This window comes from Talpa occidentalis, unplaced genomic scaffold, assembly GCF_014898055.3.
Source record: "Talpa occidentalis isolate TD23 unplaced genomic scaffold, MPIMG_talOcc4v2.1 talOcc4.7, whole genome shotgun sequence".
Lineage (NCBI taxonomy): Eukaryota > Metazoa > Chordata > Mammalia > Eulipotyphla > Talpidae > Talpa > Talpa occidentalis.
The window spans coordinates 14069328-14085415 of NW_023605083.1; the positions used below are offsets into that span (position 1 = coordinate 14069328).

General features: G+C 41.6%; 1 long non-coding RNA gene across 1 annotated transcript in view; it reads right to left on the reverse strand.

The window, feature by feature from the left end:
• Positions 1-1757: 1757 nt before the first annotated feature.
• Positions 1758-16088, reverse strand: part of LOC119232500 (uncharacterized) — a 36590-nt gene continuing 22259 nt past the window's right edge. The window contains exons 2-6 of the long non-coding RNA XR_005122126.2: positions 14300-14465; positions 10499-10697; positions 9523-9660; positions 2486-2594; positions 1758-1815 (exon numbers count right to left, since the gene is read on the reverse strand). This is a non-coding gene — a long non-coding RNA (uncharacterized LOC119232500). The remainder of the gene's footprint in view (positions 1816-2485; positions 2595-9522; positions 9661-10498; positions 10698-14299; positions 14466-16088) is intronic.

Genomic DNA, 16088 nt, shown 5'->3' on the forward strand with positions numbered 1-16088 from the left:
CTAGTGTTTGAGCCCTGGTAATCAGAGATGTATCCCAGAAAAGATCAAGGTGAGCATGATCCAGCAGAACAGTGGAATTTGCTTTCGACTTAGATTAAATTTGAAAGTTACTCTTTCACACAGCACCTAACCTAGTACCTGATATAGTAAATATTCAATGTATTTGTTGGAACAAACTCTCACATACTTCCTCCATTCTGCAGTAAAGAGATAATGCAGCACACGGAGGAAGCAAGCGGAAAGTATTCAAAGAGAAACAGAAAGCTACAAGGCCATGCCAAGAGAATGGTAAATCTTTCCCAGAGAAATAAGTAACTCGAGGGAGGCAGTTAGCAAAGAAAGCTGGCAGAAAGTAACCTCTTTAAAGACTCAGAATTGGGAATGGACTCGAGTCAGCATATATACCAAGATGGAGAATGTTCTTCAGTTTGTAAATAAGACCCTGTCAACAGGTGGTGACATCCGACACAGACCCTCACAGCAGGGAATCATCTGTGAACTTAGGCATTACATTAAGATAAAGCACATTCCGCAAAAAAATGAAGGCAGTTCTCTTAGGCACACCTGCATAAGGGATTTAAGGGAAGAAACTAAAAAACACAGGAATCCACTGTGTGAGGTTTTATACATCGTAATACCCACGTTAGTTATGTTCTTAATATTGTTTTTTAAGATACCAGTTAAAGAAGTGTTCCAAATATTATTATAAATAGATACTTGGATTAGCAGATAGAGCAAAGTTTGGGAGCTTAAGAGAGCTGTTACCCTTACAGATAGGGTTTCTTCTTTCTAGTTGAATCATTAGATTCAGCCTCTAATAGAGTCTCCAGAATATCTTACAAAAGATCTTAGGAGTGTACATAAGGTTGAAAGACGAAGGTTAACAGATTGATTTGAAATTGTGTTTGCATATCAAGTGTGCCATATTTTTATCCAAATTGTCTGTTAATTAAGAGTGATTTGGGAAGGGAAGAGGTTAGAGCACATTCCCTAAGCTCATCCTTGTTCCCACAGAACCTGAAAACTGAATAATGACTCCACGGGCAATAACTCAGGAGAATAAGCCCCCTAGCATAAAAAAAGATGAGTGCAGTGGCAAACTCCAGGTTCAGAAAGTTTTGCTGGACAAAGTTTCACATTGTTTTGGCTTTTCAAAACACTCAAACCACCTGTCCTCCAGAATGGGGGTGATCTCCACCATGGTGGGAAAATGCTGGCCTCCTGCCCATTATGATAGACGGAATTCACATAGGAGGCTCTCTTGATAAACCCAATGGAGCTCAACTGTATCACAGACCTGGAACATGTAACACCACTGATGACCTCAACATTGAACCTGGAGTTGCATTCCCAACAGCAGTTCCTGCAGTTGTTCTCAGATGAAATCAAATTACTGTGGAAAAATGTGTGAGACCTCTCTTCCCACAATGGGGTGAAAAGGGCAGCTTGCTGGGTTACCACCCGTGGAAAACACCCTCTCCCCGGCTTACAGGTGGTGTTATTCAAGCTCAAGAATGTGTGGAATGTGTCAAATGTGTGTGTCAAATGTGTGTCAAATTAGGTAGCCTCCCTCTTGAAACCGTTAAATCTTTGCATCTCATTGGAAAGGGGGGCTTTTAACGGGGACTCAGAAAGGGGTGTCGGTGGGAACCCAGCAACAAAACAACTGGCATCAAGGGTCTCACAGCAAAAACCAGGAGGCTCTCAGCAATGGCCCAGAAGGGGTCACTGAGCTTTGCATACTTACCTTCCATTCCCCAGGCCATTCTTTCTAGAAATGTCACAAGGTGGCATGTTTCCCCTCTTCCATCATTCCTGAAAATATTTAAGATGTGGATAAGCATTCAGACTCCAAATTTACATTAAGAAACTTAGGCGAAGACTCAGATGTGTGGATATGGACCACTCTGAGTTCCGGGGCAGCTTCATGGTGGAAGGTGCCATTCCATTCCCTCTGCACTGGGATGCCTGTGGGCACCACAGAGAAACTGAAGGCACACTTGCTGGGGGCCTTCGGGCTGGGCCCCAGCTCAGGATGTTGTGAGATCTGGGACAGTTTCTGAGTCTTCTGCTGATTTCCTTAATCTTGGGACATGTGTGAGAAATAGGTGAGGTAACAATGTTAGACCCTCACCACTCCTCCCGTGCCCCAGGACAAGTCTTCAGGGGGCTTTGTCTTAAGTGTGCAGTGGATACTTAGGTTCTTTCTTGCCCCTGTTACTTCTTTTTCTGATAATAGGTCCAAATTTTCTCCAGAGAAAGTTCTCTGCCCCTCTTTTTCATGGTTTGGGTGCCCTCCTCTGGCCAGTGGTTGTGGATGTCACTCAACCTAGACCAACTGGGATTGCCCTTCCAGGAATGTGGACCCAGGAGCGGCACCAGGACAGGAAGCTTTCAGATATAATTAAAGCTGGAATCTAGTCCCTAGAGAGCCTGCCCATTGGCCCCTGTTTTGCTGCACTACTAAAGCTGCATTGATTCTCACCGCTTCTTCAGATTCTGGAGACTCTCCTATCCTTACAGAGATCCCATATGCTTCTAGGCACCAGCATGGACTTCCAGGCCTAGCCACAGTGTGTCTCAGGACTCGTGCCCTGCACAGAAGAGAAAACCAATTCTCAGTTCGCAGCACTAATATGGAAGCAGAATGAGAAGTCAGCCTCCAGACTGGCGGCCTGTGCCCCTTCAGAGAGCCCTCCTAGGGACCCTCGGCCTCTTGCCTTCTCCTCTCCGCCACATTGCTCTCTCACATTCCACATCATCCCAGCTTGCAAACCATCATCTATTTCAACTCTCAAGTCTCTTTTTTCCTCTGGTACCGGGCTATGTTCATAAATCTTTCATTTTAAAATAAATCTTGGTGTCTCATTCACCACAACATTTCTAAAATTCATTTCTCTGCCAACCTGCTCATTCCAGAGGAGAGCCCTTCCCACTTGAATGTTGGCAACATCCTGGTCTCTTGGCTTCCTCTCCTGCCACCTTTTTCTCTCCCGGGGAGCAAATGAGGTTTGGACTTGGGTAGGTTGAAAGTCCATCCATGCATACCAGGCATAACATTCCCTCCCTCACCACTGATGCATTCTGAGACAAAAAGGCCTTTAATAATGTTTCTCTCAAGGCCCATTTGGTGCCATTTTGAGAATTGAACAGCTTTGTCCAAGTTCTGCTATTGGTGAATAAGCAGCGATCTGATAAAGGGCTCAGTCCCTGTTGACTTCTGAGGGCTGCCTAGTCGTCGACCTGGGAGTTGTCACAGGCCCCCTGTGCCTGGAGGTTGAGAGTATGCTCATGGTATACGGGTCTCTTCCACCCAAACATGTGTCACCTAATTGAGCCTCTACAAAAATGGCCCTATTTGGCAGCCAGGGTCCATACCCACTTCTCAGGAAGTGGTTACATATTAGAATTCAGGGTACCTCTTGCAGCTGGGAAACCATCTACAAACTGTCCTCAGGGGACCCATAAGGAATTCACACCTATGATTAACCTAACTGGTCCATTTCCCTGAAGCCCTGTGTGAATCCGGTTGAGAGAGTATCTCTCTGGCAATGAGCTACTTGAGTTGTTCCGGGGAAATCAAGGGACAACAGATTCAGGTAATTTAGCATATCACAACAAACACTGAATGGAGCTAAGAGTGATTACTACTGAGGTACATGACGAGGCACATGTGCCGACCAGGACGTGTACATTCTAACACCTAAAGTTAGAGTGTCCCGAACACTTTCCAAAGTTTTTCCTGGTGTGAAATATTGAATTTGCTCCTCACTAGAAAATTTCCATGCTCCTTAAAATTAAATTAATAATTTACTTTTGTGTGGGATTCAGAAGTAGCATATTGTATAACAGAATGTCCACATATGTGGAACATGTGTTTTTACTCCAGTTGGAAGAAATTATTTTTATAAATGCAGGCTGAAGAACCTATTTTTAAATGAATTCTCTTAAACATAAAATTCATTTTAAAGCTAAGGTCCTCCCCACCATAAAAAGGGAGGGAGAATGTGGGGAGAGTTCAACAGGTACTTCCGTGGCCATAGCGTTAGGTGAGTTCTCTAAATGATCTCTTAATCTCCAAGATCTGGCCTCTTCACTTGATTAGCTTCTCCTCCTTGTCTCCAGTACACACTTAAGTTCTGAAAATTGAATCATAGGCAGAAGTTTCCAGTATTTTCATTCTCTCCCTGCTTTGAAGTCCATTAATCTTCATGTTGATTTTCCCTCCAGCCTCTTGAATAAAATGTGTGTGTCCCCAAGAAGGAAAGCCAGGAGCTGGGACTGTGGGAAGAGATCACATGGAACAGGAATGGCAGGAAAGGCTGGCGCCTCGCCCGTGTGGTGAGCCCCCACCACAAACTGTGGCCAACAGCTGGGAAGGGAAGTGAGTCAGTCCTCTGAATCCTGTGGTGATGTACCCAAGTGCCTGTCACCTCCTCCCTCCTCATGAGTGCATGCCTGACCCATCCCAGCATGGGGCCTCCTGGTGCAGGACAGGGGTGGACAGATACTCTTTTTTCCCTGAACACTACCATGCTAACAGCTACTCGTGAATATCAAGTGTTGCTCTTATTCTTAAGCTCACTTTAAATCAATATATTCTATTTTCAGTGAAGAGAAATTGAATAATACATGTCTACAGTGGATTATCTACACAGGTATTTTTGGAAATGACTTCAGTGCAGATGAAATTACTCTATACATATGTACATATAAAGAACAAATGTGTATGTAACTAAATATGAATCTGATTTTTTAACAAATGCAATGGACTGAATGGAATTGAATGAATCTATTGATTCAAACCTTCCATTCATACAAAACACACACACGTATAATGGCCATCGAAAGTCAGACTGATGATGATGACAAGGACAATGCTACCACTACTGCTGCTGATAGTTATCTGAAGAATAACTCAAATTACCAGCACGAGCGCGTGCGCACACATACACATGTTATTGAAAGCTCGAAATCATTTCTGAATCCTCCCTTGTGTGCTAATTTGGTTGCCTAGTCTTTCTCATTCCATTTCCAAAAGTCTCATATGTACTTCCCAGTCTTTTCTTCTCCAAACCTGTCTGTTCAAAAACATCTCCATCCTCTCACTTCTTTCTTAGGTTATAGCAATAGCTTCCCTTCAAGAATAAGCCATTGTCTTTAAAAGTCCGCCAACATCGTCAAAGCTGACAAATGAACAGAACTCATTGCTCTGCCCTCCACTCTCAGCCACAAACCATCCTGGTGCTCTCTCCTTGGCACCCAATGTGCTACACACTCCTTCACAGTACAGCAGCTGGTGACTTTTAAGTTGAAGTCAATGCTCTTTTAGCATTCTGAAAATCCTAGAGTCCTGAAGAATTCTGCTAAATCTGGGCCTCCCTGGTGGCACAAGGGGTTGAGATGCAACCTATGAGGCCATCCACAGCCACTGTGGCATGAATTCGATCCCCAGCCAGGGAACTACCCACATGGCATGGCACATCTCTCCTGTCTCGCCCGCTGTTCCCCTCAGCAGTGCATTTCAGTCAATCTGCCTGTTCTGTTCTCCTCTCTGTCTCTGATGAATCCTCTTACCCCCAACCCCAACCCCCACACCTCTGGCCTGTACTCCAGTTCTTGTATGCATAAATAAATAATTTGTTTTTTGAAAAAAGAATTCTGCTAAATCTACTCTGCCTGTGCTCTATACATGGAAAAACATAGCCTGGATGACAGAATATCTGTTTACAACTTGATTTACTGAATATTTTAAGCCTACTGTTGAGATTTAACCCTCAGAGGGAAAAAAGAGATTCCTCTCAAAATAATACTGCGCATTACAATGTTCCTGATCACCCAAGAACTCTGATGGAGATGTGCAATAAGGTTGATGCTGTTTTCATGTCTACTAACACAACATCCATTCTATAGCCCCTGCATCAAGGAATAATTCCAAATGTCAAGTCTTATTGTATAAGAAACACGTTTCATGAAGCTGTTTAGAAATGACTTCATAGCTGCCATAAATAGTGATTCCATTGATAGATCTAGGTAAAACAAATTAAAAACCTGGGAATGTTTCACCATTCTAGATAGCCACTAATAACACTTGCGATTCACGGGGGGAAGCCATAAACATCAACAGCAGGAGCTTGAAAAAAGTTGTTTCCTAGCTTCATGGATGGCTTTTGAGGGGCTCAAGACTTTAGTAGAGGAAGTAAAAGCAGATGTGGTGCAAAGAGCAAGAGAACTAGAAACAGGAGTCTGAAGATGTGGCTGAACTGCTGCATTTTCATGATAAAACTAAATGGGGGGCCTCCCCTGGTGGCGCAGCGGTTGAGCACTGGGTTGCGAAGCTGCCCGCAGCCTCTGCAGTGCCGGTTCGATCCCTGGCCACTGGCGACGGTCCCACATGGCTCACAGACCTCTCCTGCCACGCCCGTTGCTCCCCTCAGCAGTGTATTTCGTCAGTCTGCCTGTTCTGTTCCCCGCTCTAGCTCTGGTGAATTCTCTCACCCTCCCATGCTTCTGACTGTACCCAGTGCTTGTATAAATAAATAAATAAATAAATAAATAAATAAATCTTTAAATAAAATAAAATTTAAAAAAACTAAATGGCTAAGGAGTTGCTTCTCTGGATGAGTAAAGAAAGTGGTTTCTTGAGATACAACCTGTTCCTGGTGAAGACTCTGTGAGCATTGCTGAAATAACAAAGAATGTACAATATCACATAAATTTTGTTGGTAAAGCAATGGCAGAGTTTGAGAGGACTGCCTTCAATGTGAAAGAAGTTCTACTATGGATAAAATGCTATCAGACAACACCCCATGCTACAGAGAAATCTTTCAGTAAAAGAAGAGTTAATTGATTCAGCAGACCTCATTGTCTTATTTTAAAGAATTGCCACAGCCACTTTAACCTGCAGCAACCACCAGTCTGTTCAGCAGCATTCAACAGATAGGCAAGACTCTCCATCAGCAAAAAGATTATGTCTCGCCAGAGGCTCAGATATTGGTTAGCATTTTTTTTAGCAATGAATTATTTTCTAAGTAAACTTTTGAATTATATGACCAATTAGTGTTTACCAGATGGAAAAAAGAGTCTTATTGTTTAAGAAACATGTTTCATGGGTAAATCTGGACTATTCTAAGGTGAAAGGTAGAACTGGACCATCAGTGACGAACTTCACGTAGTATGTATGTTTTTCAATGATTCATAGCTAACATATATAATGTTAAAATGCAATGTTACGTCAATAAAGAAATTATTTTTAATTAAGATATGTACATTTTTTAGACATAATGCTATTCATATTTAACAGACTATAGTATAGTGTAAACCCAAATTTTATATGCACTGGGAAACCAAAATATTTGTGCAACTTGTGATATTCTCTTAACTGCGGTGGCCTGGAACCAATCCACAGTATTGTTCAAGAGAGCCTGTATTCTGACCATGCTGCCCCCCACCCAAGAGACTTCCACCAGGCCCCGTGGCTTCTGAATGAATTACAAACTCCTCAGGGTGGTATTCAGCCCCTGGGCTCCAATCAGACCAGAGCTTGTGGTTATCAAGATACACGCTACAGTTTCAGATATCCTGCCTTTGCTCAGGCCTGTCCCCCTCCCTGAAAGGCCCTTCCCAGAACAGTCTTCTCCCAGATTTTGTTTCCAACTTGGACCCATGCGTAAAGGATTGCTGAAATGCTAAAGAGATAAACTACGAACACCATTGTCCTGCCCAGAATCCCTTACACCTAGTGACACAGGAAGATGCTGAAATAATTTAAAAAGACAAAATTTGCTATGCCCTGAATGGATTTCAGCAAACAACATTTCCCAATTCCACATGTGGCATTAATATCAATAGCTCCAGTACAACCGACAGGGTAAGTCTTGCCTTTAGCTCTGGTGCAGATGTTTAATTAATCAGGGCCGCTGTCCTTGTTCGCCCTTGACTGGGTTTCCCCAATGATTACTCACCGGAAAACTCAGCCCTTTAATGCAAACAATGTCCTGATTAGCGTTTTGTGTCTTGCACCAAGTTTGGGGAGCAGGTCCTTCATTAGTGAACCAGCCCAAACTACAATGTTTAGTCCCAAAAACTCAAATTCACACAAAACAGTCTTTCCTTAACTCACTTTCCTTCCTTTGGTTTTGATTTGGGGGAAGGAAGTTTGCATCGAGTGAATATAAAATATTCAATTATTCGACTTCACACAGTTCTGAGATCGGCTTGAATGGGGAAAATGCCCTCCATCCAGCCTCACGGCTACCCCTCGGCAATCCCGAGCGTGGGTGGGCCTGACTTTTGTGAGGGCACAGGTATTCATTCATTCAGTCTCCCTCTCTCACTTACTAGAAAAAGAGAGGAAATCAGATGATGAAATGAAAACCTTTAAATAAAATATCATTCACACAAAGGAAAAGAATTTTCCTCTGGGTCATTATCAGTGGAAACCCAGTGAAAAGATAATAAGCACAAGATTCCTGATTAATTAAACATTTGTGCTCATTGTATGCAATTATTCTGGGGAAAATCAACTTCGGGACATCTGTTTACTCAACCTTGGGCTGAGAAACCAACCAAATCACCTCTGCCCTACATCTCCAGGCACGATGTCAAGGCAGAGAACAGATAGCTCATAAACCTGAAAAAAATGCCTTCTAATTTTCTAGGTTAGAAACAGATGACCAGGCTACAAAGAGTAATAAATTATGAAGCCTGAGTAAACTCACAGAGGATTAATTGGGGGAATCTAAAGTGACAATATATTATTATATTACATATTTACCAATATACATAAATTGTTTTATGCTGTAGAGCAATTAAATATAGATAAACATTTTCACGAATGCTTCCGATACGATTGCTTTTTACCCAATGAAACCATATTTCTAGCTTTTTCCTTTTCACCCAGTATTGTAGTCCATTTGGACTCTTATAACAAAATACTATAGACTAGGCAGCTTATAAACAATGGAAATGTCTTTTTCACAGTTCTGGAAGCTGGAAGTCAGAGATGGGTGTTAACACATGACCAGTTTAGGGCCCTCTCCTGGCAGACTGCCAGCTGCATGACATGTAGAAGATAAAATCAAACTATCAGAGAAAGTGCCCCATTGTCCCTGTTCTGGACCTGCGCTCCTAAGTCTATCTCACCTTCCCCTGTGCCTAGGGGTCTGAACATGCTCTTTGAGGCAATCCCTCTACCTTGAGGCAACCAGTAATCCTCACTCCCATGTTGGGTAATTGCTGTCAGAGGGGGTCCAGCTTCCTAAGGTTAAGTGAAAGGATAAGACTGATATGGCTTCTCCCAGTTTGATTATGTGGGTCCAGGCCAACTTGAGATAGGACAGGAAGAAGGCACTGTATTAGTTTCCCATTGTTATAACAAATTACCACAAAACTAGTAGCTTAAAACAGCAAAATTTACTGCTATAGTTCTAGAGATCAGAGGCCTAAAACAAATCTTACCAGGCTGAAACCAGGATATAAAACAATGGTACTTCATTAAATGAAAAATAAAATAAATCTTACCAGGCTAAAATCAAGGTGTAACTGGTATTACATTCCTTCTGGAGGCTCAAGAGGAGACTGTATTACTCTAATCTCTGCTTCCTTTATTGCATCTCCTTGCTCTATCTTTGACTTTCTTGTCTTCCTCTTAGGAGGACCCTGTAGAATGTAGATGAAATAGGACAATTTCCCCATCTCAAGATCCTTAACTTAGCCACATCAGCAAAACAGACCCTTTTGCCATCCGAGGATTCAACTATGGACATCTGAGGAGGTGGGTATTATTTGACCTAACAAAGACATATTTGAATACCAGAAGGCCTTTAGCTGTGGCTAGACAAGTGAATTTTTCACTGATCTGTTCCTGGAACATGCAGAGTAGAAAACAAACCAAAAACTGTTGAATAAGCAGTTGGTATTGACCAATGAACCCCAGAAATTCATGAACATCTTTGCTTATTCTGAAGGTCTCCCAGTTGGAAAGGGCTGACTCTTCAAAGGCCTTTAGTCCCCCTTCTTGGCGGGAATGAACATGGCTCACGAATTCAATCTCTAGCCTCATAAATTTATTTCTTTGGACAAGGCCAGAGGGTGTGCAGCCCCCAAATCCTGGAACAAGTGTGAGTAGCAACTCTTCATTCAGTGTGTCAAGGTTTATTGTTTCTCAGGATGTAAGTCATGTTTCCATATTAAAAATGGCTCATAGTCAAATTCAAACAAATTTGAGAAAAATACAATAATGTCCAACCCAACTAAATTCTTTTGATTCAAAGAGATTTTTTTTTTTTTAAATTTGAGTCTCAAGCAGTTTACAGGAGTGTTCTTTGAGAGGCCTAACAAGCAGCTTGAGTCACTGAAGTGGGATTTTGGAATACAATGTGCCCCCAAAGGCTTTGGTCTGAGACCTTGTCATAGCAGGGCACCTACTCTTGTCTTTTAAAACTTGAACTTGGGTTCTATGGAACAGAATTTGGGCAATAAGGAATCAGTATATTACCTATTAAATGATAGTGCTCTGCCCAGGGTGTGACCATCAGCCCCCGGATCTGGGTGAGATGCCAGGACTCCAAGGTTTTGATGTATAGATGCCTAGGCTGCAGGCATGCACAATTGACTCAGCTGGTGGGACTGTGAAGGATCCTGTACTCTCTCAGAAGCCAAACATGCTCTTTCTTCTCTGTAGAGGATCTAGGGACCTAGAAAAAAGAGATAAAGGATCCAGAGAAATTTTACCACAAATGCCTTTGTATCTGCACAATATTTCAGGTTTAACTATGGCTACACCCCTGTGACAGGAGTACAGAGCAATTCCTTTATTTTTGTCTGAAAACACTTCCTCGTACACAGCATATTTTTCCAGGAACCCAGACACAGGACAGCCTTCTCCCTTTGGAGTTCCCTAGCTGAATATGGAGAACTGGTATCATAAAGGTGTGGGGCAGATGGTACCAGTCACTTGCCTCTCCAGACTTAGCAGGAAAAGGTAGTGTCTCTCATTGCTGGGCGGGAGGCCTTCATTGGCCCCTTAAGCAGCCATAGTCCCCCAACCTGTGGCCCCCTCTTGCAGACATTAAGAAGACATTTCCATCCTGTCAGTTTTAACATTTAAAAAGGTGTCTCTAAAGAACACAGGGGAAGTCTCTAGATCCCTTTAACCTCCCTTGAGACTTTCCTGGAACTGAGCCAGTAAATTCAATACTATCCCAAATGAATAATATTTTCCTTCTTCCACTGTCAGTTAGGATATGAGGTTTTATGCATGCTCTGTGCCTCACTGCTGGAAGGTCATTGTTTCCCTCTGGTCTGTGGCTGCTCTGTCTCCAGTTCATGCCACCTGCTTGTCCCTGGTCTAGTGCATTGTCCTAATCATCCATCTCTTCCAGGATCCTAAATAACCTCTGGGTTCTCTACTGCTTCAGTCAGGAGAGGCTTTATAGGCAGAAGTAACAAGCAGCCCCACATTTCAGTGTCCTAATAAGCAAAAGTGTATTTCCTTCTCTTTGAACATGTTTGCCTCTCAAGAGCAGGGAGCTCTACTCCACACTGACCTTACTCAGAAGTTCAAGTTAACAGACTCTGCATCATCTAGAACATAGCTAGTCACATTGCAGGAGGGGAGGAAAATAGCAAAACTTGTGCTGATTCTCAAAGGCTTTTGCTCACATTTTATTAGTAGTGTTTTTTATAGCAATTGTTATTTACTGAATACCTTCTCTGGATCAAATACTTTATTAAACATTAACTTATTTAATCTCCCAAACAACAGGCTTAGGAAATATTTATATCCCCCATTTTTCAAATCAGGGACCCACGTCTTAGAGAGGTTGAGTAATTTATGACAAATTTAGCAAGTGGCAGAAACTGCCTTTGATTCCTTGTCCAGTTTGCTCACAAATCCCTGTTTTTAACTAGCTTGTTTTCCCCACTAAGAGATATTTCTCTGGTTTTTGAACTTATGTGAAAAATCTTACAAAATAGAACCATTGAACAAGTTATATATTTTAAAACTGGTTTCACTGAAATAGAAAATTTAAATATAACCAAGAGCACATAACAATTTGTGCAATATTTAATTCATCTTTTCATTCAGCTGCTGGTGAAATTGTTAGCATATTCTCTTACAATGTGAGAACTTCACTTGTTCAGTCATTGTTTATTTTCCTTTTCCCCACAAATACCTTTTCAGAAATCTCTGAATAAGTAATTGATACTGTAAGAGACACTTCAGTGCCAGAGCCCACTAGGCAATGACCCCAAGCGTTACATCTAAGGTCGCAGAACTTATACTTAGCACCAATAGCATGCATTCACACATTTGTAGTGCTTAGCAATTTGATTCATTCAGTTAATCACTGTCCAAATATTTGCATTTCCAGAATATTTTGATGTTTATGGAGATAAGGAAAGCATGTATTTTAAATCTAGACTGCTCTGGAAAATCCAGAATATATGGCAATTATAGATTATAGACATTCCAAAACCATGAGCAGAACCTAAAAAATGTCTTTAAAGGAACTCTTGTCTTCATATATTTTTATCCCTTTTTTTCTTGGTATAAATGAGCCAATCAATTTAACATTGCCCAAATAGAGCAAAGGGTTCTCCCTCCCTCCTTCTGTCCCTCCTTCCCCGTCTCTTTCTCTTTCTCCTCCTCTTCCTCTTCACTTCTCTCCTCTCCTCTCCTCCTACCCTTTGTTAAACCCAGATTGTCCTTGCAGCTCACCTCTTGCCTTTGCCTATGAAAAAAAAAAAAAAAGAAACAATGATTGAAAACACCCCAAGTCTGTCTTCTTAAAACTGAATTTGAAGTCCCTTCCACAAGGAATGACATTCTACTTGAAATGGCCCCTCCTCCGTGCACCAAAAAATCTCACCCAATTTACTTTCAGCAGCCACTGGACAGGAGCCATCAACTCATCTAGATTTGTTCCCATCACTCATGAACATCTGAAAGAGGTTTATTCCAGGGATTTGCCTCTGGTTATTACATAGGAGCAGTTAGAGAGAAGAGGTCAGAGCTCAGAGCTCAGAATCCTTCCTACAGGTATGCAGGGCGATATGGTACAATTCCATGAAAGTCATGGGTTAAGAGTCAGCTCCCAAATCAAAGGTTTTGGAAAGGGACTTTGAAAAAAAAACTGTTAATCTTTTGCCTTTGCAACAGATTTATTCCTACTTTCTTAAATTAATCCACTGCTTCTTTGGATTTAGTCAGTCTTCCAAACAGCCCTCAAAGTAAAAGCCTATTATCCACAGGCAAAATCCTTCAATCTAGGCTGTTAATTTAAATGACAAAAAGGCATGACTAGGAAGGAATTTCCCTGGCAAGGAGTGTTGGTGGGCCTGGGTGATGTCTTCAGAGTTCACACCATTTCTTACAAAAGGCCATTCTAGGATTTCTAAGGGCCTATTCCCAATAACACTCCATCGCTCCCCTGTGTGTCAGCATCTTCCCGAAAAGCACTGTTAAGAGAAAGATTGGAATCAGCCTGTCAATGATGTAAGGGAGTGGCCAGGGCCACTGCATTGGAACATAACTCCATAGGGTGCTCCTTTCCATTACAGCCTGTTTACAGGGACCCCTGGGGTTAAAAAGCCTTAGGAGGAGAGTAGGATATGAAGGGTCTTTGATTTACTACTTATTATGTTTAGATGATCATAATTTATTAAATGAAGAAACAAATTGCTTAAGTTAATGAATGAATAAGGCCCATGCATTACCAGGAAGAGAAATTAATATTTTTATTACTGTGCTGAAGTGTTAGGCCCACCAAAAAAAAAAAAAAAAAAACTCTTTTAATGCTTAAATATTGATTGCTATATGTACAAAGAAACCCACCTTAGACCTCTGGACACCCCCATGTAGGGAAACCCGTGGAGTCATCCCCTGCCCTTTCTCATTCTCACCTGGCTTCCTGTTTTGCAAAGAGTAATGTCATAGCTGCTTAGAAATAAGAACATCATGACTTTCTGAAAAGCATGCCATGAAATGACCTATAAACTTGATCAGGTGAATTCTACTCCCTGCTACTGAGCCTAACTGATTGCAAGTTCACTCAACCTCAGCTACAATCACAAAAATGAAAACTGGCTCTTTCACTTCAGCCCAGAAAAAGTTAAAAAGGACAATTAATTAAGGGGCACTAGAACAGGTTAGCCAATGTCACTAACATGGTGAATAATGCTATAGTTATGAGAGACCACCCAGTGACTAACCTCCATTCCCCCAGCTTCTCATGGGTCTTCCTCTCCTGCAAATGCTGAAAATTTGAAAACTGCATTTATGGGACTTACAGACCTTGCAGCTAGGATTCTTGAGGTGATTCCACTGGAAAGGCGGACGTGAGTAAGGCTGTGTTCTGTGGTTCCCACTGCAAACGCCGTGTTGGGCTCTCTGGTCTTCCTGGTGATGTTCTCCAAACTTGCAGTGGCTTCATGCAATAGGAGCGCTTCTTGGGGCCTCCCTGGTGGTGCAAGGATTAAGACACAACCTGTGAAGCTATCACCAGCCACTTCAGTAAGAGTTCACTTCCCGGCCAGCTAGAGAGCAACCCACATGGCGCAGCAGACCTCTCCTGACTTGCCCGCTGCTCCCCTCAGCAGTGTACTTCGGTCAACCTGCCTGTTCTGTTCCCCATTCTGTCTCTGGTGAATCCTCTCACCCCCCACATCTCTGGCCTGGACCCCATTTCTTGTATGCATAAATAAATAAATCTTTAAAAAACAATAGGTGCGCTTCTTTCTGTGACCCAGTGCTGAGGCATGCCATGAAACAACCTTTAAACCAGATCAGGTGATCTGGTTTAACTCCCTGCTACTGAACCTAACTGACTGCAAGTTCACAAAACCTCAGTTACAATCACAGAAATGAAAACTGCCTCTTAAAGTAGCCAAATGCTTTAAAGGTACTTTTGTAAAGTAAGGACTGGTACACAGAAACAGGTACTCTCAATATTGCAGGTTGAAAAACAAGTAAGTATAAGCTCTCAGGAATGCAATTAGGAAATAAAAATTAAGAACTCTAATGTTCTTGACCTAGGAATCCTTTTTAGAATCCGGATTTTAAAATATAGAAAAATACTATATATTTTGAGGTCCACAGTAGTATTATTTACAATTGTTTAAAGCTAAAACATAGCTAAAACTATGACCACATAGAATATAATGTAATCATATGCTATTTATGTGGCTTAGCCAAAGTAACATGGGGGAAAGTTTACATGATTTTATTAAACTTAATCATCAAAATGTTAAATTTGTGTGTGGTGTGATAAAAACTATAACAAGAACTCATGCAAATATGCCTAGGAAATATAAAATCAATATACCAAAATGAAAACAGATTCTCTGGGTGGACAGTCTAGACAGCTTTTAAGAAAATTCAGTTTTGTCTTTTTTTCCTCTTAATTTTTTTAATTAAAATATATATTTTTAAATAAGCTTAAAATGATGTCTAATGCACCAGCATTAAACCTTTGTGGTTTAGTTACTTCTGCTCAAATTCATCACCTACCCACCCCCTAGTCATCCAATATTTATTAAGCAGACCCTTTAATGTCACAAGACTCTACTGTCATGCATTGATTTTCATGATGTTACTGGAAAACTGTAAGGTGTGTAGAAAGTTATCTGTGCATGGTGTCTGCAAGAGCATCATAGATCACTTTGCCCAGACAGCCAAGGAAAAACACCATAAACGCTAATTTTTACTCCTAGAGGCTTAATGATTTACTAAATTTCCTTTAATTGCTTCTAATTATTCATTACATTAGAGTAGAAGGTGGAGGCTATAAATTTTCAATGAAAACAAAATTTAAATACGATGCTTCCAAAATGTCTCCACAGACCCAGGTGGCAACCTGTTCTCCTTATTAGGGAAATCTGACAGACACTGGCAGCACATGTCACTTCTTAATGGGACAGAAGAGACTGAGCCAAGAAAGCAGCACTAAGGGTTTGATGCTAAGTTTTGTGAGGAGACTTCGAAAGCAGCTCATCACCTTTATTCAGGTACAAAAGCCTGTGGGAAGCTGACTTCCTCTGTGGTGTGTGGTGGGGAGTTTTCACTAATTCCTTTCACACTCTCA